The sequence below is a fragment of the Chionomys nivalis genome, chromosome 22 (assembly GCF_950005125.1).
Source record: "Chionomys nivalis chromosome 22, mChiNiv1.1, whole genome shotgun sequence".
NCBI classification, from domain to species: Eukaryota; Metazoa; Chordata; class Mammalia; order Rodentia; family Cricetidae; genus Chionomys; species Chionomys nivalis.
In genome coordinates, this window is record NC_080107.1 from 9897169 (window position 1) to 9920554 (window position 23386).

At 46.3% G+C, this 23386-nt stretch overlaps 1 protein-coding gene across 3 annotated transcripts in view; it reads left to right on the forward strand.

Moving 5' to 3' along the window:
* Positions 1-23386, forward strand: part of Wipf1 (WAS/WASL interacting protein family member 1) — a 98610-nt gene that overhangs the window by 25121 nt on the left and 50103 nt on the right. Inside the window, exon 1 of one of the 3 annotated variants that reach the window (XM_057755502.1) lies at positions 17202-17255. The exons of 1 other annotated variant lie outside the window; for it this stretch is intronic. The gene's annotated coding sequence lies outside the window, so the exon portion shown is untranslated. Of the gene's footprint in view, positions 1-17201; positions 17256-17959; positions 18085-23386 lie in introns of those variants that run through there. One more of the 3 variants, XM_057755503.1, reaches the window with a different exon arrangement.

Below are 23386 nucleotides of genomic sequence, written 5' to 3' on the forward strand. Positions count from 1 at the left end.
TTTCCAAAGATTTATTAAGGAGGGGGTCACGTGTGGTCTGCCGGGAAAGGCGGTTGCGCATGGAGCCCAGTGTCCTTGTGCTTTCTCTGTAATGTGTGAGAAGCATCTTGCTGGCAAAGAGGCCTCCGTCACATGACCCGTGGTACAAGCACTGCCCGTCTTTCGGAAGGTTCAAGATCTCTTTCCAGGTAGCCAGGAACAGTGTCAGGGGCCAGCAGGACAGTTTCTCTGTACAACCTTAACCTTACATGATTCCCAGATAAGCATCTGTCCCCTGCATAGTCCCTGCTTCAGGGACATGACCTTTTCTGACCTGGAGAATTCCCATCGAGGCATGTCCCCTTCTATCCAGCCTTAGAGGACTCACGTTTATCAGAAGCATCCTGTTAAACAAGATGCATTATCATCAAGGCCAAATGTGTCTGCTTGTGAACTCCACTCTGCCACGTACTGGTTTTGGCACCTTTATCAGCTAATTTGATCTATCATCAGCTCAGTTCCCTTATCTTAAAAGAGACCTAGAAATACCCTCCCCCCAAAGACTGAGTACTCTCTTGGGTGCAAATGTCACCTCCAGAGCCTGGAAAAGAGGAGCTTCTCATGGTGTTAGAGTCTCAGGGAGGATGACAGGAGGACTGGGGGTGCAGCTGAATAGTGGAGCCCTTGTTTCGCAACTGAAAAGCACTGGTTCAACCCCCAGAATCAGGAGGGGAAGCAGCAGCTAGAGAGGAATGCAAACAGACCAAACTGCTAGCTTAGCTCTGGGAGAAACTTGAGTTTGCTGCTTGAGTCCAAGTCATTGGTCTACAAGCTAACTTCCCATTTGCTAGATTCCGAGATGCTCTAATGTAACTTTGGAGCTTCTGATGGATGCATCAGAAGAAATAATGAGCTGGGTGGTGGTGGCACACACCTGTCATCCCAGCAGAGGCAGAAGCAGAGGCAGGTGGACTCTGTGTCTCTTGAGTTTGAGTCCAGCCTGGTCTATAGAGCAAGTTCCAGGACAATCAGGACTACACAGAGAAACCCTGTTTTGGAAAACCAAAAATAAATAAATAAATAAATAAAAGAAAGAAAGAAAGAAAAGAAAAGTTGCCCAACTGATAAATTTTAGTAAAATTAAAGATTCAACAATAAGCTGTTTCCTTCATTGTTATTCCAAATTAATATTTACCTAACAGCAATGTAAACCTTTGGGATTGTGACCGCTTCCAATGCAGAAACTGGCTAATTAGAAATATAATTATAGATAGTCGTGGCTGGTTTTCTACAAATAGTCAAGTTTATCAACTGAAGTTCAAGTTCAAAGTGTTTTAAAATGTGCCAGTAAATATATCACTGACTGGAGACGTCTGTGACTTTTTATTGTTTGTATGACAGAAGTAACCCCCATGACCTCTGAGGCTGTGTCATAAAAGGCTGTACTTTGTCCTTGTTCGCCAGACACCAGACACTTCCTTGAACAAACATCTGAGAAGCCTACCTGGGCATGGTGGTGTACAGTCGTAACCTAGCGTGAGGGAAGCTGAGGTAGGAAGCTTGCCAGACATTCTAGGTCAACCTGGACTACAAAGACAGGTTTTGACCCTGTGGAAAGAGGGAGAGAGAGAGAGAGAGAGAGAGAGAGAGAGAGAGAGAGAGAGAGAGAGAGAGAGAGAGAGAGAGAGGAATTCAGCTAAGGATGAAGGATGATGCATGTTGTAGCTCAGTATAGGATATTTTCTTAGCATGCTCAAGACCCTGGATTTGACTGACCCAGGCATCAAAACCAACCAAACAAATAAATGAAGAGGCACAGGTGAAACCAAAAGGCCCCTTGCATATGCTCTGCTTGGCAATCTTGGCAGCGCCCATCCCAGCCTTCCTAGGCTGTGCCGGCCATGTGTATGTAAACGAAGAGGCTGTCTTGGAAATCGAGTCTCCAGTCTCTGTGTTTCTAGCCTGCGGTGCAGCCAGTGAACCCCGTGGAGACCACAGATGTTCTGAAATAGTATGGCTGCCTCCACTGTACGGTTTCTGGATTCCTGACGATGTGCATGGCTCATGAGGACTGAAATGGTAGTGGTTTTATGCTGCTAGTTTTAGGGTCATTTATCACATGACAGTAGATACTCAGAGCCGCCAGCCAGCAATCTTGCCTGACTCTATCTATAGCTTGGTAGTTGCCGCATAACACATTGTATTTGTGAGGTCATCATGTGAAAATGGCTGGTCCCATTGGTGCCATATGGCTGCTAGTTTTTGTTTTCCCCTGAAAGGTCAGCAGGGCGATAGTAATCTCGTTCATTCGTGGGCTTTGGTTCTTAAATGTCTCTGAAGAACTCATTAAAGGCTTGGTCCTCAATAGTGTTCCATTGAGATGTGGGGCCTGGCGGGAGGCACTTAGGCCGCTGGGAATTGTGGGGATTCCCGTCCTCGGGGTGAGTCCCATAGACGCACTGTAGTCTCCTGCTATGATGTGACATTGCCACAGGCTCAAAGCAGTGGGCTGTGAACTGAAACCTCCAAAACTGGGGGCCACGATGAACCCTAAAAGATGTCTGGCACCCTGGATACCTGGGATAACAACACAAAGCTAACCGACGTCTAACTAATGAGTTAATAGACAGCTTGAGGCTGGGCCTCACATGCAAGGTGACAAGTCCAAGTCTCCTGCAAGTCTCTGGCTTGCCTGCAAGGGTTTGCTTCTGATCTCGTTATCGGTAGCTCGGTCATCGCTTCTAAAGCAGGGACAGTTTCCTTAGTGGTGATAAATTGGACAAACCCACAAAAAGGCACATTTAAAAATGACAATATTGCTAGTATCTGTAAACATTTAATGTAATAATTATTTGGGGTTAATAGGTAAGGCTGATTGTTTGATAGTAGGAGCATTGTTGAGTAGTCTGACCCCATAGGGCAGATGCCTTAGAACCGCCTGAGCTGGAGGGACAGTGTCCGGCCTTCCTTTTGGAAGTACATGAGTGGTATTGTTTATGAACGGGTAAGTGAGCCAGAAATTTGGAATATAGAGTGTGGCCGATCACAGAGGACGTGATTGCATCCGATAATTCCCAATGGCCTAAAATCTTTTTGTTGCTTCTGTTCGCTGCCTTTTTAGCCCGGCAAGCAGTTGTGAGCCTGTATCTGGCATAGCGCATACGAGGTCAGTCTGCAGAGTAGTCTCTGTAGACTTCGGTTGGTCCTGTCCAGGCTGTGGCAATCACCTAGGTTCTCCTGGCATGACCGTCTTACTGCTCCTCACTGCCCATCCCTCTAGGGAGAGCCCACAGATATTCCAAGCTCAGTTCTGAGAGAGTACAGGTTCAGTGCTTTGTTTTGGAATACCCGTCGGTCATTCTCGGAAGGAGCAGTCATGGCAGCCGTGAGAGAGCAGGTCTAGGAAATGCTGCCACACACTGGAACTCTAGAAAGCTGAGGGTTAGGAAGGCTGCCCCCCAGATTCCCAATCAGCGTTTTCACTTTGAAGTGTGTTGTGTACATAAAGTAGACCATTGACAGACTGATGAGGTAGGTCTGTGGATCCTGAGAATAAGAGGTGCCTCTGTTCTCCACCACTGGAAGACAGGAACCTTTTATTTCAAAGATCTCAGCCACCTCCCTCCCTCCTGGGAGGAAATATGTCTGCATGGGGATGGGCTGTGGCCTATACTGGTGCCATGATGGAATTTGGGCCTGTGATCGTGATCCTGCTTGGGAGGATCCAGAAGGAAGAAACTGACCTGAGCCAGGGCCGAGATCACTGCGGGAGGTAGAATCCTCTCCTGCAGTATCCCGAGGAGGGCTAACAGTCCCCTGGGCCACCTAACTGAAGGGAACTGAATTGGGAGGGGCTGCCCAGAGGAAGGGTGCTTATCACCAAGCTGGGACAGGAAGAGGCACGTGGAGACAGGCTTCTGGTTCCAAGTGTTCAGTGAGGTTAAGGTTCACAGTCCCTGCGGCGGTAGAAACAGCTGTTCAGTTACTCTTGAGCACCGTTTCCATGACTGATGTTCAGTCTGTTTAACATCCTGACTGCTAAGTCAGCTCTGGCCCCAAGCGGAGGCGACAGAATCGACTGTGCTCACTGGTCCTAGAAAAAAGGAGGCGTGTCTTATGGCCGAGCTCAGCCTGTGAAGGGAAGCAGGGTGACTGGGTGGCAGAATTGCTCTCTCAGAGAAAAACTATTTAGGCCAGATACATTATCAGGGTTTCTGCAGAAAGGGCAAGTCAGGACAGGGTAGGCCATTCAGGCTGGTTAGGACTGCAGATTGTAGGGGTGGTCCCTCGTTGTCTGGTACAAGGCCTCCTAAGTGCATGACAGAGGAAGTCTGGTTCTCCATTGGTGAGTTTGCTTCTCAGGAGCCTATTCTTGGCTGGACCCTTGCCATCTTAAGAACTGGAGAGACCTAGGGCGGGGTCTGCCTCAGCTCGAAAGCTTTTGCTGTCTTGATGTTGAAAGTCTTATTCACGTGTTTGTGTTTGCATGTACATATCCACAGTACACGGATGAGCTGTCAGTTGTTGTTTGTGGTCTCTGAGATACCTTTGAAAACTGGAATTACACCCAGGATGCATGATGCTCACACACCAGGAGTCCCCAGAAGGGGACTGTAGAGTCATGCCTCGTTTCTGGTCACACTAAGAGTGTACCTGTGGTAGAGGATGGTGCATGAAATGGCCAGCACGCTGTCAACACTTTCTTTATTTCCCTGGCAGGAAGAGTTGCATGCAGGTAACAAATGTGTTGCCGTGCAAACTACACAAATGCCAAGTGTAATAACCCTCATCTCAGGCCACAGAAGGGTCGCAGGTTCCTGTTTGGTTGGTTGTATATATATATATAATCTCCCAATGGCAGTCTGTTATCATGACAATCCAGGGTGGAGGTGATGTCTGCTTTGTAATATTTACTTTGTACTTTTAATCAGGCGAGGTGGTTTTTAAAAGCATTGCTTGAGTGAGTATCTTGGATATTCTACACTGTACTTGCAAATAAAGTCTTTTCTCCTCCATCTGTATTTCTTCTTGCTAGGAGAGTTTCGCACCTATCAGATCTATTTACTCGAAATATAATCAAGCTTGATAATTATTATAGTAGTTTATAGTAGTAATTTCCCAGCAATCAGAGAAGTCGAGTTTATTAAGAACTGGTACCAAAAAGGGAGGTGACTTAGCCGGTAAGTGTACTTGGCATGGAAGCGTGGTGACTTCAGTTACATGTCTGGAACCCACACAAAGGTGGAAGGAAGGAGAGAGCGGACTCTACAGAGGTGCCCCCTGACCTCCACACGCGTGTCCTGTGACTCAAATGCTTTCCTCCCATCATGCATATAATAAATGCCAGACCAGTTGGAAGCTGCCAGGTCCCGCCGCTCTGCCCCGGGGAGATGTGAGCAACAGCACAAGCTTGCTTCTGCTCTGACCTCCCAAGAGCGCTAGCATGCTTCTTCTCCACCTTCTCCACCCTGCTCATCAGTCCAATACCTAGCACCTCAGACCACACCCTAAGGGCCAGTACCCCAAAAGCTATGGCTAAACGAATCCCTACAACATGCATGCACACACAATAATAAGTATATTTTTAAAAATTAATAAAAACAAAACGTGATCAGCTCAGTATAACATGCCACAATCTCCTCCTCTACCTCCTTTTGCCACTGTGATCGACGCTCCGTGGTACCCCAGTGTGAAGATACGTCCTGTACAGCTGCGCAGGAGGCATATTTCAATAAACACACCTCGTGTTGTTAAACAAAGATGACTGATTATTTCTGTATGTAAATTTGTCCTTCCAAGTTAATTGATGGGTATTACGTTGCATGTAGTACCTAAGTATGTCGTTAGGTATACAACAGTAATTTAGTAAATTTTAGGCATCACCCGGAATACCAACTTTATTTCCAGAAGCTGATCGAAGGAAAAAAAAATAGATGCTGAAATACAGAATATAGTGTTTCTCATTCATTATGGCTGTTACTAATTAATAAACTCTTGACATATGTTTGTGTTTTGTACACTTACTTCCTTTGCAGAACATGTAATTTAGGCTGTCTGCAGCCACTTCAAAATCAGAAGAGTCCAGGAAAAAAAATATGATAAACACACCAGGTTGGGTTTGATGTTGCTCAGCTGGATATGACTCACACTCTAATTATAACCTGAATAAATCTGAGGCTTCACATGACCAGGTTCCCTATAGTCACCCACTCCAGTGCCAGAGGCCTTAAAGAACATATCTCTTTAATCCAGGCTTTTCCAAAAGAGTCCTAGGCTTATAGCATGTAAACACTTCTCCAAAGTTCAGTGAAGATGCCCATTCCTCCCCAACACACATGGCTCATCCCCGTTCCTCCCCAACACACATGGCTCATCCCCGTTCCTTCCCAACACACATGGCTCATCCCCGTTCCTCCCCAACACACATGGCTCATCCCCATTCCTTCCCAACACACATGGCTCATCCCCGTTCCTCCCCAACACACATGACTCATCCCCATTTTCCCCAACACACATGGCTCATCCCCGTTCCTCCCCAACACACATGGCTCATCCCCGTTCCTCCCCAACACACATGGCTCGTCCCTGTGGCTCTTCCCCATTCCTCCCCAACACACATGGCTCATCCCTGTGGCTCATCCCCATTCCTCCCCAGCACACAGTACTCATCCTCCCCAGCACACATGGCTGGTCCTAAGCCTGGTTTTATTTCTCTCAGCTACCTGGCTACTCACTAGCTGTGATGCTTTTCTTATTTGTTATCATGGAGATGTTGTAAATCATGTACCCCTTTCTTCCTGGTTTCTAGACAAATGCAAATAGTTCCAAATCTGGAAACAAAACTGCTCTGATACTACCTGCAGGCTCAGGGCAGCCTTGTGGAGCTCTGATCCTACTTCCTGGCTGGCTGTGACTTTCTAGAAAGATCTAAACTTAACCTCATTTACCCTAATTCCCAAATACCCTTTCTTTTCTGTGTGCAGAACACCCCAGAAATGAAGTTCTTTGCTTGACTGGTTGTCTCTCTTGCTAATTTACCTGTCAAGACTGTCAGCATCCACTGTTTTTGCATTGCACTTGTTAAGGCCTTTGGATGTTGCATCAGATCTCATCCTTGTAAACATGTCCTATGTTAAAATGAGAAAACTGAGACCCGAAAGAATGAACTAACTCACCACACCTAGTAAGTAGTGGCTCTGTTTGAATCCAGGCATTCTGATTTCAGAATCCTTCACTTGTGAAATGATGGGAATTTGTTTATCAGTTCTGCCTTACTCTGCATTCTCGTTGTTGTGAAGGAGAGGGACAGGGGAGCCCAAGAAGGAGGGTTGTTCAAACAACGAGATGTTCTCCTGGGCCCATGTTCAGCATGGGAGAAGCACAAATTCTGAAAGCTACCCATCCGCGTGGCAAGGGCGCCCTATCATTCTCGATCTTGCCCAGCGTCCTTGGCGCACGTGTGAAGGGTTTGTGTCTCTGTGCCAGTCTCTTCACCAGCCTCCTTGAAAGGAACGGAGTGGTCTGAAGTGCCCACCACAAAAGCCTGAGGATCTGAGTTTGATCCCCAGAACCCAAATTAAAAGCTTAGTGTGGAGTTTCTGTAATCCTAGAAGACAGGTGGAATCTAAGCGCAGCTAAGAGGAGGGTTTCTGAGGCTTGCCGGCCAACCAGGCTGACAAAATCTGTGAGCGCTGGTCCCAGCAGGGGCAGTGAAGAGGACAGCTGACACAATGTCCACCTTGTATGTGCACTCACACCATACACTGAGCAGCACACGAATCCAGGCATCAAGGTTCTCAACACCTTCGTGGCTACTTCAGGAATTCTGTGTTTATGAGGGCTCTCCGCTTAACCTCATCCCTGATGGCAGCAGGGCTTTTTTCTTTAGTGACTAAGGATGGTTTTTATTCCTGAAATATTCTGCATTGCATAATTATCATCTTGAAAACACTCATACTTACATAATTCACTTTTATAATAGAGACTTTCCAAATGTTATTTTACCATTCAGGTTTTTTGTTTTCTTTTGTTGAAAATAGTTTTTCCTCACTTATGTATCCTGATCATAGTCGTCCCTCTGTTCCTCCTGGCCTTCCCTCCCATCCAGACCCACCTCTTTCTGTCCCTCATCAGCAAGCAAACAGGCTTCTAAGGGATAAATAAAATATAGTGTAATATAATAGGAGCAAAAATCAACACATCAAATTTGGACAAAACAAACAAGCAGAAAGAAAAGAGCCCAAGAGCAGCACAAGAAAAAGAGACCAACTTGTCCGCACACTCAGGAATCCCGTAAAAACACTCAACTGGAAGCCATGATATATATGCGAAGGACTTATAAGGTAATTTTTAATGTAATAAAAATTTAAAAGTAAGGTAAACTTTTTAAAAAAAGAAAAGAAAAGCCCAATATGGCACTGTAAGACCACGAACCAGCTACGATGCCTTTGAGATCATTTCCTGTTGGCCGCCCAGTGCTGGGCACGCAGCCTACCCTTAAGAGTGGTTTGTTTCCCCAGTCAGACTCCCTTGGAGAAAACTAGAGTTTCATTTGCTAGTGGCTGCCATTGGAGATAGTGTCTGGGTTAGGGGTGGGGGTATGTGTTTCCTTTCCTTTCCTCTCTACAGCCCCATCTGGAGCAGACTTGTGCATCCAGGGCTTCTCCATGTCCCTAGTCAGTCTTTTTAGGAACAAAGGTATTTGCCACTTCCTTTCTGTGTCTTGATTAACAATAAAGATGAATGGCTTGGTTATTTGTAATCCAATTCCATTATGTTGAACAAAAGCCAGCCTGGTGTATGGCATCGGGCCGTGCAGTACGCCAAAGAGTGGCCACGCTAGGTAGGGCTCTGGTTTTGGGGGCATGTAGCCCAAGTCTTGATAATTCCAACTTTCATTACATTGCAAAAACATGAACAATGCGCCATCAAGAGAACTTTGTTGACCTTTTAACGTCCCTTTAACTGTTCCAAGGCTCACAGATGCGGTGCGAGTGTTTTTTTTTTTTTTTTTTTTTTTTTTTGCATGAGTACTAAGGGGAAAGCCTTTGTGTGATGTAATAGTTCAAAAATCCCCTCAGCATTTCCGAGAGAAGCGGTTGCTCTATGGTCTGTCTGGACAAGCCGACTTACTCTGTGAAGCCCTGACAGTGCTCATCTTCTTACACAGCCCCCAGCAGAGGGCATCGGCTCTGGGCTCCTCTCTCCCGGAGACTGAGCAACAAGGGGACAGCTCACATATGCACTGGAAACCATCCTGGATGTTGTCAGACACTTTGGTACCCAATCCCAGCTCTATCACTTCTTTACCGGTAGGGAAGTCCCTTTAATTCTTGGAAGGTTGCGCTCTCCGTTTGTATCGTGGGGATGATTAGAAAGGGTTTGATTGTGTGAGAACAAAAGCACCGTCAGCAGGCACGCTACGGGTCTTCCTTGCGGTCCCAGCCGGAGTTTCTGGCCTGTGGACAGCCACTGAAAAGCATTTAAATTGTTTCTAGCCCTCTGTCCCTCTCCCCTCTTCACCATGACTCCAGTCTCTGAAAAATTAAGTATGGAATTTAAATGTTATCTGTCATTCAGATGCACACAGTATAAATGTAAAAGGCAAAACAAAACAAAACAAAAAAAAACCCTACACAACCAACACTTGCATTTTTTTTTTTTTCCCTCCGAGACAGGGTTTCTCTGTAGCTTTGGTTCCTGTCCTGGAACTAGCTCTTGTAGACCAGGCTGGCCTCGAAGTCACAGATATCCATCTGCCTCTGCCTCCTGAGTGCTGGGATTAAAGGGCGTGCACCACCACTGCCCACCCGGTCCAACACATGCATTTTATGGCCAGAATGTCTTCCGCTCCACCCGTAGCCAGACTAATGCTTAAATAAATGAAAAGAGACTTTACAGCTGTACCTTCTTACCTATACGTCAGGCAGCTCCAACTTCTAGCCTCTCGCAGGTCTCGCGTTATTTTCTCAGTTGAATTCCCTGACTCCTAAGGACGTGTGCTAATAACGTTCCCGTGAACCTGTCTTGTTCCAGGGCAGATGCCTTAGCTGGTACTAATAGTGAGGTAGAGACACCTTGGGCAGCCTCCCTCCTGCAGACAGATCTGCAGATTTTCCTAGTACCTGTGGGTCTCAGAGCCTAAAGTTTGCAGAGATTTTCCCGAGGATGTTCTTGGCTGTGTCCCAGGTTTGGGTTCCTGGCTGCCTCTCTGACTCCTGCTCACCCACATTGTTGGTGAGAGGTAGAGTCCCCCTCCGTACAGGAAGCAGGGACCGAGCGGAGGCTTTGCAGTCCGCTCTTTTAGGTTCATTGCTAGAGCCTGGTGTAGCGGTTCTCCTGGGATCCCAACACCCGGAAAACTGTGGTAGGAGGGTTACAAATTTGAGGCCGGTCTGGACTTCATAGGCAGACTGTTTCATCCCTGTCCCCTCAGAGGGAACCGTTCCTGATGCCTGTGCAGTGTCACCCCTTTTCTCTGCCATTATTGTTATTAACACGAAGCTATCCTTTCATTTGCATAAACAGTGACTTCACCGTTCCCTGGACTCAGCTGGCCGTGCTCTGACATTCACCCAGAAAGGTTTGCTATCTAGACAGAAGTATGGGGAGGACTTCTAAACCATTAAAATTGAAAGCACATATTCACAGTCAAGGTCAGAGGATATTATAATAATGACAAGCATGGCCAGTCAGCAGAAATTAAGAAAGGGGAGAAAAACTAAAAAGGAAATTTAACAGTGCATATACTAAAGTGTCAGAGTAAGAGAAACAAATGCGGTTAGATTAGGTTCTTCCAATAAAACCACCGGTTCTCAGATACATTAGAAAGGTAAGCTAGGGACGTAGCCCAGCAGGAGAGCTCTTGTCTACCACGAATGACGCCGTGTTCAGCTCCTAGCACTGGAAAGACAGAAGCTCTCTGTCTTCGGGATTGTATGTCAACTGCCATTCCATAGAGAGGATGAAGACCTAGCAGTAGCTGATAGCTGCCAACAAAATCAGGAATAAAAATACTAATATTAAAATGAAATGTAAAAACCTTGGGCAAAGTCACAGAAGAATGAGGGTGTAAATCCCAGGAGAAAACTTATCCATGGTGAACCTTAATGTGAATGTCTTATCACTCAATTAGATAAAACAAAATTTGTTAGTGCAAATAAAATAATACAAATAAATATGAAAAAATATAAACTTTCATAGTTTGTAGCATGAATTCTAATTGGTCTTAATAAATAAAACCTGAAGTCAGATATAAGGGTTACTACTGAAGACCAGCCACTAGAGAGTTCTTTTACCTTTACCAGTGCTCAGACTGAGGGGCGATCCAGACTGCTTCTGTCTCCACCAAACCTCAGACTGCCCTGAGCTCCTGTCTCCTCCCGCCTTATATTCCTCTCTCCTCCCATCCATATCACTCCTGTCTCCACCTCCTTAGTGCTGGGATTAAAGACATATGATCCCAAGTGCTGGGATCACCTTTGTGTGAGCTCTGTTTCTCTTTGAGACAGATTCAATCTTGTGTAGCCCAGGGCGGCCTTAAACTAACAGAGATCCCTCTGCCTCTCTCTCCTGAGTCCTGACATTAAAGGTGTGTTCCACCACTCCCTGGCCTCTAGTGGCTTAGCTGTGTACTCTGATCTTCAGGCAAACTTTACTCATTAAAATAAACAAATTATCGCTACAGTATAATTTAGCAAACTTCAGAATTGGTTCAATAAACAAAAATATATAAGAGAGTCTTTAAATGACATTAGGATCACTATTAACTTAACCAAAGAGACAAATTATTTGTAGAAAATGATTAAATGAATACTAAATTAAAAACTTTTGTTCAGTTGACCAAAAATGAAAGAAAATTAGATAAGTTGACCACATGTAGCAACAGAAAAGTATTGAAACTTTGTGGATATTTGTGTGTGAGTGGGCTTGAAATTTATTTTTACTTATGACATAGGACATTTGATGTATTTATGGACTACAGTCTAATAGTTTAACATTCGTATATAACGTGAAATGATAGGGTTGAAATAACTGGTGTACCTACCACACATCCTCCTTTCCTTATGTTTGAAACGAGCAAAATTCTCTCCACTGCTCTCTGCTTTAAAAATATACAACTGATTGCTTGCCACGGATATCTAGTCATGCTAAAGGACATTTAAAATTGTTCCTTCCATCCAGAGGCATCCTTGTATCTACTGGTCATCTTCTTTCTCCCTCTCCCTCTTTGATAGAAGTTGGTACCAAGGACTGGGATATTGCTGTGATAGGCCTGACTACATTTTCTTTGGGAGGAATTTGAAGTTTGGCACTTTGAGTTAGGAAAGCAGTGGAATGCTTTAAGCACTGTTTAATGGGGGCATAGTAGTAGGAACATGGAAGACAGTGGTGCTGAGGGTGGTGTGAACTGTGGGTGCCTGGCTCAAGAGGTTTCAGAGGCGGTTGAGTATATTGCCTAGAGATCTTCTTGTGATATTTTAGTAAAAAGACTGTGACTGCTTTCTGCCCCTGTCCAAAGAGTCTGCCTGAGGCTAAAGTGAAAAGATTTGAATTCCATTGGCAGAGGAAATCTCAAAAGAGCCTAGTATGGACATTGTTGTGTGGTTATTAGTGTTAACTTTAATTAAGGTTTATAATGAAAAGGAGCAAGCTGAGCAAAGAAACCTACAAAATGTACAATTTGAGGAGAAAAGGGACACCAGGAAGTAAAATATAGCTAAATCCTGTGTTCAAGGAGCTAAACAGATCAAAGGAAAACCTAACGTTAAATGGAATGAAGCAAGTAGAGACCTTAGGGCAAGATCCCACCCAGCTAAACTTTCAACTTGTAAAATGAAATTAAGGACTAGTTTAGGTCCAGGTGTGGTGGTACACACCTTAATCCCAGCACTCAGGCCTGTAGATCTGAGTTCAAGGCCAGCCTGGTCCACAGAGCAAGTTCCAGGACAGCCGAGGTTGGACAATGAAGAAAACCATTGAAATCAGAAAGTTAGTGAAGATAAAACTGAACAAGGGATGGTATTAAAGCCCCAGCAAACAGCAGAACTTGGCCGCTTTAGCCTTTTGGTTCTAACTTTAGAGTCAAGGATTCAAGAAAGGGTTATAGAATTTGCCCCTTAGACTAAAGAAAGCTTCTGAGGATAGGCATGTGTCAGGGGTGTCCCTGCATGGAGGCCCAGAGAGGTCATTGTGTGAAGCTGTGAAGGTGAAGCTTGGATTGCCTTGGGGACCCCAAGATGTTGGAGAATACAGAACTGTGGGTACCTGCTGAGGAAACTGCTAACGGGGAGTGGAGCCAAGAGAAAAAAGTGCACCTGAGGTCAACAAAGCTGAGAGGAGTTGGAGATCTGAAGAGCATCTTCAGATGAAGATGTTTGGCGTCTGTCCAGTTGGTTTTTGATCTTGCTTTGGTCCAATATTTCCTCACTATGCTCCCTTTCCTCCATTTTGGAATGGTCATGTATATCCTGTGCTATTATATGTTGGAAGTATGTAATCTGGTTTTTTATTTTGATTACAATTAAGAGAGTGTATGAATCTCAGAAGAGGCTTTAAACTTAGGACTTTAAAACATTGTTGAGACTGTGATAGACTATGGGGACTTTTGAAATTGGACTAAATACATTTTGCATTGTGTTATGGCTACAAGCCTATGGTGGACAGGAAGTAGAATGTAGTGTTTTTAATAGGTACGGTTCCCACAGACTCGTGTTTGAATGCTTGGCCTATAGGAGTGACTCTGTTGCAAGGTGTGGCCTTGCTGGAGAAGGTATGGCCTTGCTGGAGGAGGTGTGACCTTGCTGAAGGAGGTGTGGCCTTGCTAGAGGAGGTGTGACCTTGCTGGAGTAGGTGTGGCCTTGCTGGAGGAAGGGTGTCACCTTTGGGGCTGGCTTTGAGGTTTCAGCTATGCCCGGTACACAATTCTTTCCCTACTGCCCGTGGATCAAGAAGTAGAACCCTCTTAGCTCCTTCTCCAGCACTGTCTGCCTGCATGCCTCTTGCCCTGATGATAAGGGACTAACTTTCTGAAACTGCCAGCCAGCCCCAATTAAATATTTTCCTTTATAAGAGTTGCTGTGGTCGTGGTGTCTCTTCCCTCCCTAAACACACTCTTCTATCATCCTTCCCAGTCTTTGTGAGCACTGCTCTATTTCTATACCTCAAGGTCAACTCTTTTGCCTGTGGGACCGTGTGGTACTCATCCCTCCCTCTGGTGCCTGCCTTATTTTAGCTAACATTATATTCTCTGTGTACATTGTGGCAAATGCTGAGACTTCCTCCTTTTCTGTGGCTGAACAGTGGTGTATACATAGCATTCCACACTGCCTTCTAAGGGTGGACAGTCTGGTTGACTCTTGTGGGCTGAACTGAGATGAACGGGAAGGATAGGTATCTCCTCAACCTACTGATCCCTCTCTACAGTAGTGTGGATGCTGGCTCTCCCTGGAGTCTTAGTTTTAGTTTTTGGAGGAAGCTCAGTGTTTTGCATAACGGTTGCACTAATTTACGTGACCACTAATAGTTTATGAAAGTTCCCTTTCTTTGCATCCTCAGCCAGCATCTGTTGCTTTTTTGTTTGTTTGTGAGATAGTAGTCTTTCTAACTGGAGTTAGAGGATATCACATTGTGGTTTTGATTGACATTTCCCTAATGGTCAGGCAGAACTGAGCTTGCAAGTTGACTTGAAACTCATCAGGGGTCACGGGATAGTTTAGTGATTCTAGGTTTGGTTACTTTCCAGTGAGGTAGAGATGATCATACTAACCCACTTGCAGTGAGAATGAACGCCTCACTGGGTAAGTGGTGAGGGTCTGGTAAGTGACTGAGACAACAGCCAGGGTAGCAGCATCTCTTCTCGCCCCTCTGGGTGCTGGTGAAATGATTAGGGACCATCACTGCTTCAGCACCTTTTCCATGGGATGAAACAAAGAGCCCTGGTTATAGTGTCCAGGTTCTGCCCTCGAGGAAAAGGTTGAACATTTTGTCTGTGACCCTCTGTGAAATATGGCAGTGGCGAGGGGTTTGGTTAATCCTCACTCTGTAAAGAAAAAAGTAATTGTTACTTACGTATCTTATTAACATGCCGAATGTTGGTAATAGAGATGACGGGTTGTGGACCATATGGGATCTCTGTACTATCTCAAATTATCTGTAGCTTTTCAACTGCTCTTAAAAAAAAAAGATTTCATAGTTGGGGAGATAGCTCAGTAGTTAAAGCCTTTACCACACAAGCATGAAGACAGGGGTTTGGGTCCAGAGCCCATGTAAATGTTTGTTGTGCGTGGCGTCCACTTTAGTTTCAGCCTCCAAGGAGATCCTCAGAGCCATCCGGCCAACAAGATTAGTCATATTGGCAAGCCCTGGGCCTGATTGAGAGACCCTTCCTTGATGAACGGGGTGGAAGAGCCGTTGGGGATGATTCCCAGCATCAACCTTGAAACCCCGTGTGCATGTGGGCACACATACATATGCACCCCACACATGAAAATGGAAAAAAATTAAACCTTAAAAAATTTCAGGTAAGTCTTAAAATTTTTTAATTTAAATTTTCAAAACAGAAGAAGCATCCACACAGAGAAGCCAGGCTAGGCATGTGAAGATCTTTACTGACCCCCCACATCACAGCACATAAGAACATACAGACCTGCTTGACAGAAAGCCCCACTAGAAGCTAAACTCAGAACATGAGACATCTAAATGCCCCACGCCTTCCCATAGAGCGCTTACTGTTTTACAACCACAAAGTTCTTTGCGATGTCTAATTCCAAGATGGGGAAGAATTACCATTATTCATATTGTAAAGCTAACATCGTGAATGTAAGGGGACAGCCATCTTGGCTCAGCCTGCTAATCCAGATATACGGTTCAATCCCCAAACCAGCCATTAGCCATCAGAATGGGACGATGGTTACCCGTGTTTCCAAAGCCAGAACCGCAAGCGTGTGATGAGACTCTGGAGTCTCCCCATTGTCCACAGCTCTCACTCGGGGTTGGTCTCCTTACTGTGGGGCTCATATGGAAACCACACTGAGGAATTACATGGGAAATAGTTTCAACGCTTGACACTTGTCTATAGTTACCTTGTTGGAATCCAGAAACAAAAATCTCTTTTATAAACCGGGCGGTGGTGGCGCACGCCTTTAATCCCAGCACTCGGGAGGCAGAGGCAGGCGGATCTCTGTGAGTTCGAGGCCAGCCTGGACTACAAGAGCTAGTTCCAGGACAGGAACCAAAAAGCTACGGAGAAACCCTGTCTCGAAAAATCAAAAAAAAAAATTCTTTTATAGCATTTTTGAAAAGAGAATTGTGCTGGGGTGGCCAAAAAGAAACCATTTTTGGTTTTTTAAGTGTCAAGTTGAACACATTGGAGGCTATTCCCGCTGCCCTGGCACATAGTTTTACTTCCACACACCACTTCCTACATCCACAAGTTCCTGTGCGGACCCTCCTGAGATTATCCGAGGAAAGAGGCTAGCCAGACGGGAAAATCAGAAATGGCTCTGTCAGCCTTCTTCCCCGTCTAGGGCAGAGAAGGACATCGCCAGGTCACCCCCTCTTCTTTCCTGCCAGGCCAGCATCAGAGTTACTTAGTCCATGGAGGCCAAGAGCACAGTAGCTTTGTTTTCTAACCCAAGAATTGGAGTTCAGTGCCTGACAACACTACTTAATGGTCTGTGCGGACTTTAGGCTCCCAGAAGTTCAGGCCGGGTGGCTGTGGTGGCGGCAGCACCCAGAGGTGAGAGCCAAGCCCTGGTTCCCTTCTGCTGGTGCTAGTGCCTCCCCTAGAGGACAGTGTGGAGATACCTTGGGAACAGCACAACCAAAGCCCTTCCTTAGACATCTCCAGGATGGACATCACTATCTGGAACCCAGGCTTTCCTATGAGTCTGTCCTTTCTCGGTTACAGAACCCCAACTGTAGGCCAGAGAGCCGGGGGCCGTGTACTCTCTCCCTGCTTCCCTGCCTGTTATCATGGAGTCCACCCCCAGCCTTAGCTCCTCTCTCCACCTGTATGTCTGTAAGGTGAACACCCAAAGGAAGCCAGGGAATTACTCCTATAGATGGCCCTTTCTATAGGCGCAGGGCCACGCTGTGTGAACCGGCAGCTGGCTGATCGTATCACATGCCTCTGAGCAGTTAGAGAGGCGAGCAGAAGAAGGTACAGTGAGGAAGTACAATGTCACATGCAGCCTCACAGGAAGCTGGCCAGAAGATAGCTGAGGACAACAGCACTCAGGCGTCTCTCTTTCCCCCAGCGGATTAAAGCAACACAGGTTAGTGCCTTTTTCTCTCTAACAGACCGTCCGCGATGGCTCTGAAATACCCACCCGATTGACTCCCTTCTTCCCTTGAGCCGATTCTGTGTCTCTAGTGAAAAGAAACTGCCCTGGCTTTGAATGTGAGAGTCTGTGCAAAGCTGGTAACCACACGTTGTTAGAGGAACAAACATTGAGCCACTGTGGTGAGAATGAAATTCTCGGAATCGCTGGCTTCCTTGTTTAGAACTTCTGTGCCTTTAAAAAGAACAAACTTCAGATGTTCGTGAAATAAGTTATTTCATGGAATGCAGCTAAGCCTCTTCTCTTTCTTACTTATTAGCCCAAATCTGAAACAGGACCGATCAACTTGTGTTTGCAGACGTGTAGGGCGTTAGAGAAGACAGAAATGCCATGGGTAAAAATGTGTTTCAAGGTTGTGTGCAAAAGCGTCTTGTTTTGTGGACTTTCATTTCATACAGTCTAGCTTTTGGCTTGCGTCTCATGACAGAATAACTCTTCTGGCCCATACATTTTTTTCCTGAGCACTCTCCTCTCTCTCTCTCTCTCTCTCTCTCTCTCTCTCTCTCTCTCTCTCTCTCTCTCTCTCTTCCTCCTCCTCCTCCTTTCTTCCTTCCTTTCCTTACTGACATGAGCTGTGGGTAGAGAAGGGGGTAGGGCAGTGTGGATGGGGAAGTCCTCAGTTCGAGAAGCAACACAACCTGGCCAAGAGGCTGCTGGGAGGGTTTGGAGAGGCTGCCAGGGAGGCTTGGTGCTGACCGGAGCCGTCTGTCTGACCAGAGCCGTCTGTCCGCTCTCTTGTGCTTCAGATGGTAGAGAGGATTGGGTGAGTCTAGCACAATGTCAGAACGGGGGTGAAGGGTTGTGTGTGGCGTTCTCAGGAGCATCTAACCAGCCCGGAACTGATCATCGCATGGCCGCCAAGGGGACACTTGCAGGAACAGCAAAGTCAACAGAAATTCTGACGCAGTGACTGGCTGCTTCCAGACCTGTAACGAGCAAGAAAAGTGTCTCAAGTCTGAGTCAGGAGGAAGGAGGTCACTTCACTCGAATGGCAAAGCATTAGAATGACTGAGTTAGGCAGGGGGGTGGATGGGTGGCTTTGCTCTCGCTGAGGCTGGGACTGGGGCTGGGGCCGGGGCTCAGCAGGTAAAGTCTGTGCACAAAACCCTTGGTTGGGTTTTAATTGCAGCACCATATAATCTGGGTGTGGCCGCGCGCACACCTGTGCTCAGCAGTGGGAGGTGGAGGCAGGAGAATCAGGACTTTAAGGTCACCTTCAGTTACATCAGGGTCTTTAAGCCAGTCCAAGCTGTAAGCGACCTTGTCTAAAATACAACGAACAAACGGCAGTAATGAGAGGGGAAAACGGGGATCAGCTTCCTGTTTCCTCTTTTTCTTGGGTCTAGCTCGAGCGTTCTAACTTGTCTGTACTGAGGAACTAGGGGTGATAGGTTAGTGGGCTTGTGCTGTTTACATTCCAGGCATGCAGAATAAGCAGGGCAGGGATGGAAGTTAAGCTTGACTGTTGGTTACGTACTCGGGCTGCAGCATGCTTTTCATTTTTTTACTATCGTGTTGAGCAAGAAGGTGGAGAGGAAGCTGATGCAGAGGGAGGGTTCTCTGAGCTGAGGTCTGAGCCCCGCTGTTCCCCTGAAACCATTCCCCAGTGCTGACAGAGGCAGGGCATGATTCCAGCAGGCGGGACACAGCGGATTGGACTGCTCTGCCGTTGGAGCCTTTGGCACAAACGCCGGATGGAGACGGTGGAGTGGGGGCTGCAGTGGGTGGCCGCCTGTTAGATGGTGCTACCCCAGAGCACCAGAAAGAGGCTTGTAGCTAGCGATGGCTGGGCATCCCTCGAAGGAGTGCTTTCTTTGGTTCTGTTTTGCTTTGTAAAGTTTGTCAGAGAGCTTTGCTGTTCAGGGAGTTTTGTATTATGCTAATCTGCTGTTCATGGTAGAAAGGGCCTTTTAATTTTGTTTAATGTTTTCCAGATGGGCCCGATGTCTTTTTTTGTGTATGCGTCGTTCCAAAAGCTGTTTCCATTTCTTCTTCTCTCCGTAGGCATCTCTTGGTCTCTTTTCCAGCTTTCTGTTTCCCTTGTGTTTGAGATGCCAGAAAAGGTTCACGAAGCGTTCTCTCCATACGTCTTCCTGACCCCCAGCATGGTAGGGTCTGGAGGAAAGGGGGATCCAGGAGGAGGTGGTGGGAAGGCACAGTAATCTTTAGTCAGGCATCACTGCAACTTAAACACGGAGTCAGCTTGAAGGTGAAGAGTGGGCAGAGATGAGTTCTCCACTGAAATCTGGAGAGAAAAATGGTGACTTTTATGAGGTGGGCGCATGGGAAGGGAGTGGGGCTCACCGTCTTCCTTTTCCCCCAGACCCTGGCACACACAGTATCTTCACCCCAGAATCCTTTGTTCTATGGGAGAAGCACTGTGGATCAGTGTTCACAGTTTGACGGGTGCTCCCTTACCTACCAACTTTGTGACTGCTCCGTGCTAATGAAGGTTGTTGCTCTGTGAGCAATTCACCAGACACTGTGTCCTGGGGCCTGCTTGGATGACGTCTGCAGTGACTTCGGTTCCTCCACACTTGTATTCATCCCCGCATTTCAGTATGTATTTTGCAGTAGCCTGCGTTAGTTGGTTAGTTAGTGGGTTAGCAAGACACTGTGACAACATTTCTGGTGCGGGTTATATCACGGAGGAATCATTTGTTTAGCTCACAGGTGCAAAAGTTTCAACCTGTGGTTGGCTGGCTCCTATGCTCGTGGCATGACAGGACCACCATGGAGTAAGAAAATGGCAGAGGAAAGATATCCACCTCTTGATAGCCAGGGAGCAAAGAAAGAGACAAGAAGGGGCCAGGAATAAAGTATACCTTTCAAAGTCACAGTCTTAGTGACCTGCTACCTCTAAGTAGGTCCCACCTCACTTCCACTGCCTTCCTTCCAATAATGCCAACCTTTTAGGAGTCTGTCACGGAATTAAGGCATTGATCCAATCACATCTCAGAAATCCTCCCTCCCCACCTTCTCTTCATCCCTTCCTCTCCATTTCTTTCTTCTCCTCTGCCTCTGCATGCCTGTCACCTTGTGAAGGGTCAAGTCAGAATGTTTATGTGTAAATTGTGTATTTCCTCGTGTGGCGGTTCAGGCCAGAGTCTGTAACAAACTTCCTTGTGAAAAGGGAACACGGCAACAGCGGTGAGCACAGCTACCAGAACGAAAAGGTTGGAGAGGCTGCACCCAAGGGAAATAATTTAGGAAAATTAGTATAAAATGAATCAGGAAGGATGGATAGTTTATTCATTTTATTCTTCTTTTAAGGGTTTATAAGGAAATAGCGGTAAAAGACTTGAAAAAGCCCGAGGTAATTTACCTTAAAAGATACAAATGTCAGGTTATTGAAAAAATGTTTTCCCCTCCTTAGTGCCAGGAACTTTGGGGAAAGTTTAGGAAAGGGGCTTACAGATGCTCTTGTCATTTGAAACTTAGAATCTTAGTGGGTTTTGTTGTTGTTGTTATTTTGGTGTTTTTTTGTTGGTTTGCTAGTTTGTTTAAAAAAAAAAAAAAGAAGAAGAGGCTTTCGTAGGCTCCCTCCCCTCATTTTAAAATTTGGAGACAAAGACCCAGAAAGGTCAGTGACTTGTTGGAGGTCAGAACAGCTTACTAGTCATAGGCCTAGGGCAAGGCCTCTGATCCCAGCCCTGATCACTACACAAAGGAACAATGTTGAGGTGCCCCAAGAACTTGGGGGCTGGTTACAAGTGCCTATGCGTTATCTAGAGTCTTACCTCATGCTTAATCAGGGTAGATTAGGAGGTTAAAGGTTTGCCAAAGTAACCTCTGCTTACTGCTGCTTCCTTATAAATCCTCCAGGGAGACAGTAGTACAATTGTGATTTTTGTAGGCAGAAATGTATCCATTCACCTATACAAAGCCTGTAAACAATAACCCGGTCCTCCAGAAACAGAGAAGAGGCATAGTTAGTAATGGGCCCAGAATAGGACAGGAAAATAGGTCGAATCTTGTAGATACAGATGTGGGTCAAAAACTAGGGATGAAATCTGTTGGAAAGTATGATTGAGTATCAGGGCTCAAAACAGCCTGGATGAAGCAGCCCTTAGGAGAGCCAGCCATCCTTACTGTTGATTCCCAGGCATCCTTACTGTTGATTCTGTTGATTCAGAAACCTGAAGCGAACTCCATTGTCTCAGGAGGGGGATAATCTGAACAGCAGGCATGGTCAGTGGACTGCACCGTACATTCTCATATGCCTAGCAGCTCCTTGTGCAATTTAAGGAGGGTCAGCCATTCTGAGTCCACACTATCTGGCTTCCAGACAAAGGGGAGGCTTTAGGACCTCTTCAGTGAGGGCTGAACTTGAAGGTGTTAACCTACCTAAACCAGCTCCCATCAGGACTCTGGCTTCTCCTTCCACACACAGCAACAGATCACGTCTCCAACCTTAGAAAGCATGAGAATATTTCCCAACTCGTAAACGAGCCAGCTCTTCTGCAGCGGACATCAGCCGATATCCACTAATCCCGCTTAGTTCTTGCAGGGTCCACCTAGAGACAGCAGTCAGCTCAGTTCCCAAGACTGCTCCACTTCCCCACTCTTTACTTTAGATGTGAGCTTACAAGCACCCCTACCCCTGATTCTGACTCAGTGGCTGCCAATTGGTGTTGCTGTAACCCTTCCTTAGATTTGATTAATTTGCCAGAGAAGCTCGCAGAACAGCAGGAGACAGTTCTGTGTCCATGTTGATTTTACAGTATTGTCACAAAGACACGGATAAGGATCCGCACAGGCTGAAATGTGGGAGCAGGAGCTTGGTGTGCCCCAGGTAGAAATCTGCTGCCTGCCCTCCAGCTCCCTGGAAACTCTCTAGCTCCATCCTATTGGGTTGCTAGAAGCTTCCCTTCATAGACAGTGCTATAGACTGACCAGGGAAACCTGTCTGTTCGGCTTTTCTGGCCTCTCTAAGCAGCATTCCTCCCTCAGGACCCGGGGCAGGAAACCCCTCTGGAATGAGGAGGGTCTTCTGACCACTCGGAAGGGGTAGTCAAGTAATTCCTTTGTAGCCTCCTCAAAAACAGGGGAAGATTTGATGTTTTATGATCCTCCTAGGGAAAGAGAACCTTAGCTCCCGTGCCTGCTTAAGTCAGGAGATGTAGAGGAAAGCCCAAAGGTGAGTATTTTAGCAACACGGCCACACACCAACAGGGTCTTTCAAACTGAGCGGTGGTGGTGCACACCTTTAATCCCAGCACTCACTCGAGAGGCAGAGGCAGGCAGATCTCTGTGATTTGAAGCCAGCCTGGGCTACAAGAGCTAGTTCCAGGGCAGGCTCCAAAGCTACAGGGAAACCCTCTCTCAAAAAAACAAACAAACAAAAAAAAAAAAACCAAAACAACAACAAAAAAAAAACCAGGGCCTTTCCTGGGCAAACAGAAGCCTCTCCTCAATGTCATTGTCCCGTCTCTAAGCCAGCTGGAGAGATGGCCCAGTAGGTAAGAGCATTGGCTACTCTTCCAGAGGACCCAGGTTCCATACCAGCACCTACACGGCTCACAACTGTCTATAACTTCAATCCTAGGAGAGCCTCTATTAACCTCTGTGAGCAACAGGCACACACACGTATGTACAAACATACATGCAGGCAAAGCAAGCAGGCAAACAAAAAAGCTATACACATAAAATAAATCAGTCAGTGTTGAGTCTCCCGCAGTTCTCCAGCACTGATTCCGGTAGACTGGCTGGCCAGCAAGCCCCAAGGATGGTCTTGTCTCAGCCTTTGGAGCACTGAAATCACAGGCAAAAACTGCCAGGTTTTTGAAAGTGGGTTCTGAACCCTTGAACTAAGGTTCTGGAGCTTGTGGAGCAAGCTCTTTATCTCTGGGCGATCTCCCCTCCAAGAATTAAAAGGAAAACAGGACACATGCAGTTCCACTGGTTGAACTCACAGGCCCGTTTAGATCCTGGGTTTTATTGCATAGTTATGTTTGTTTTCTGCATGCTTCTTCTTTCCTTCCCCTCCCCTCTTCCTTCCCTTTTTGGCATTTCCTCTTAATTCAGAAACATTTATTGATCGATCGTCTTCCATGTATTCTAGT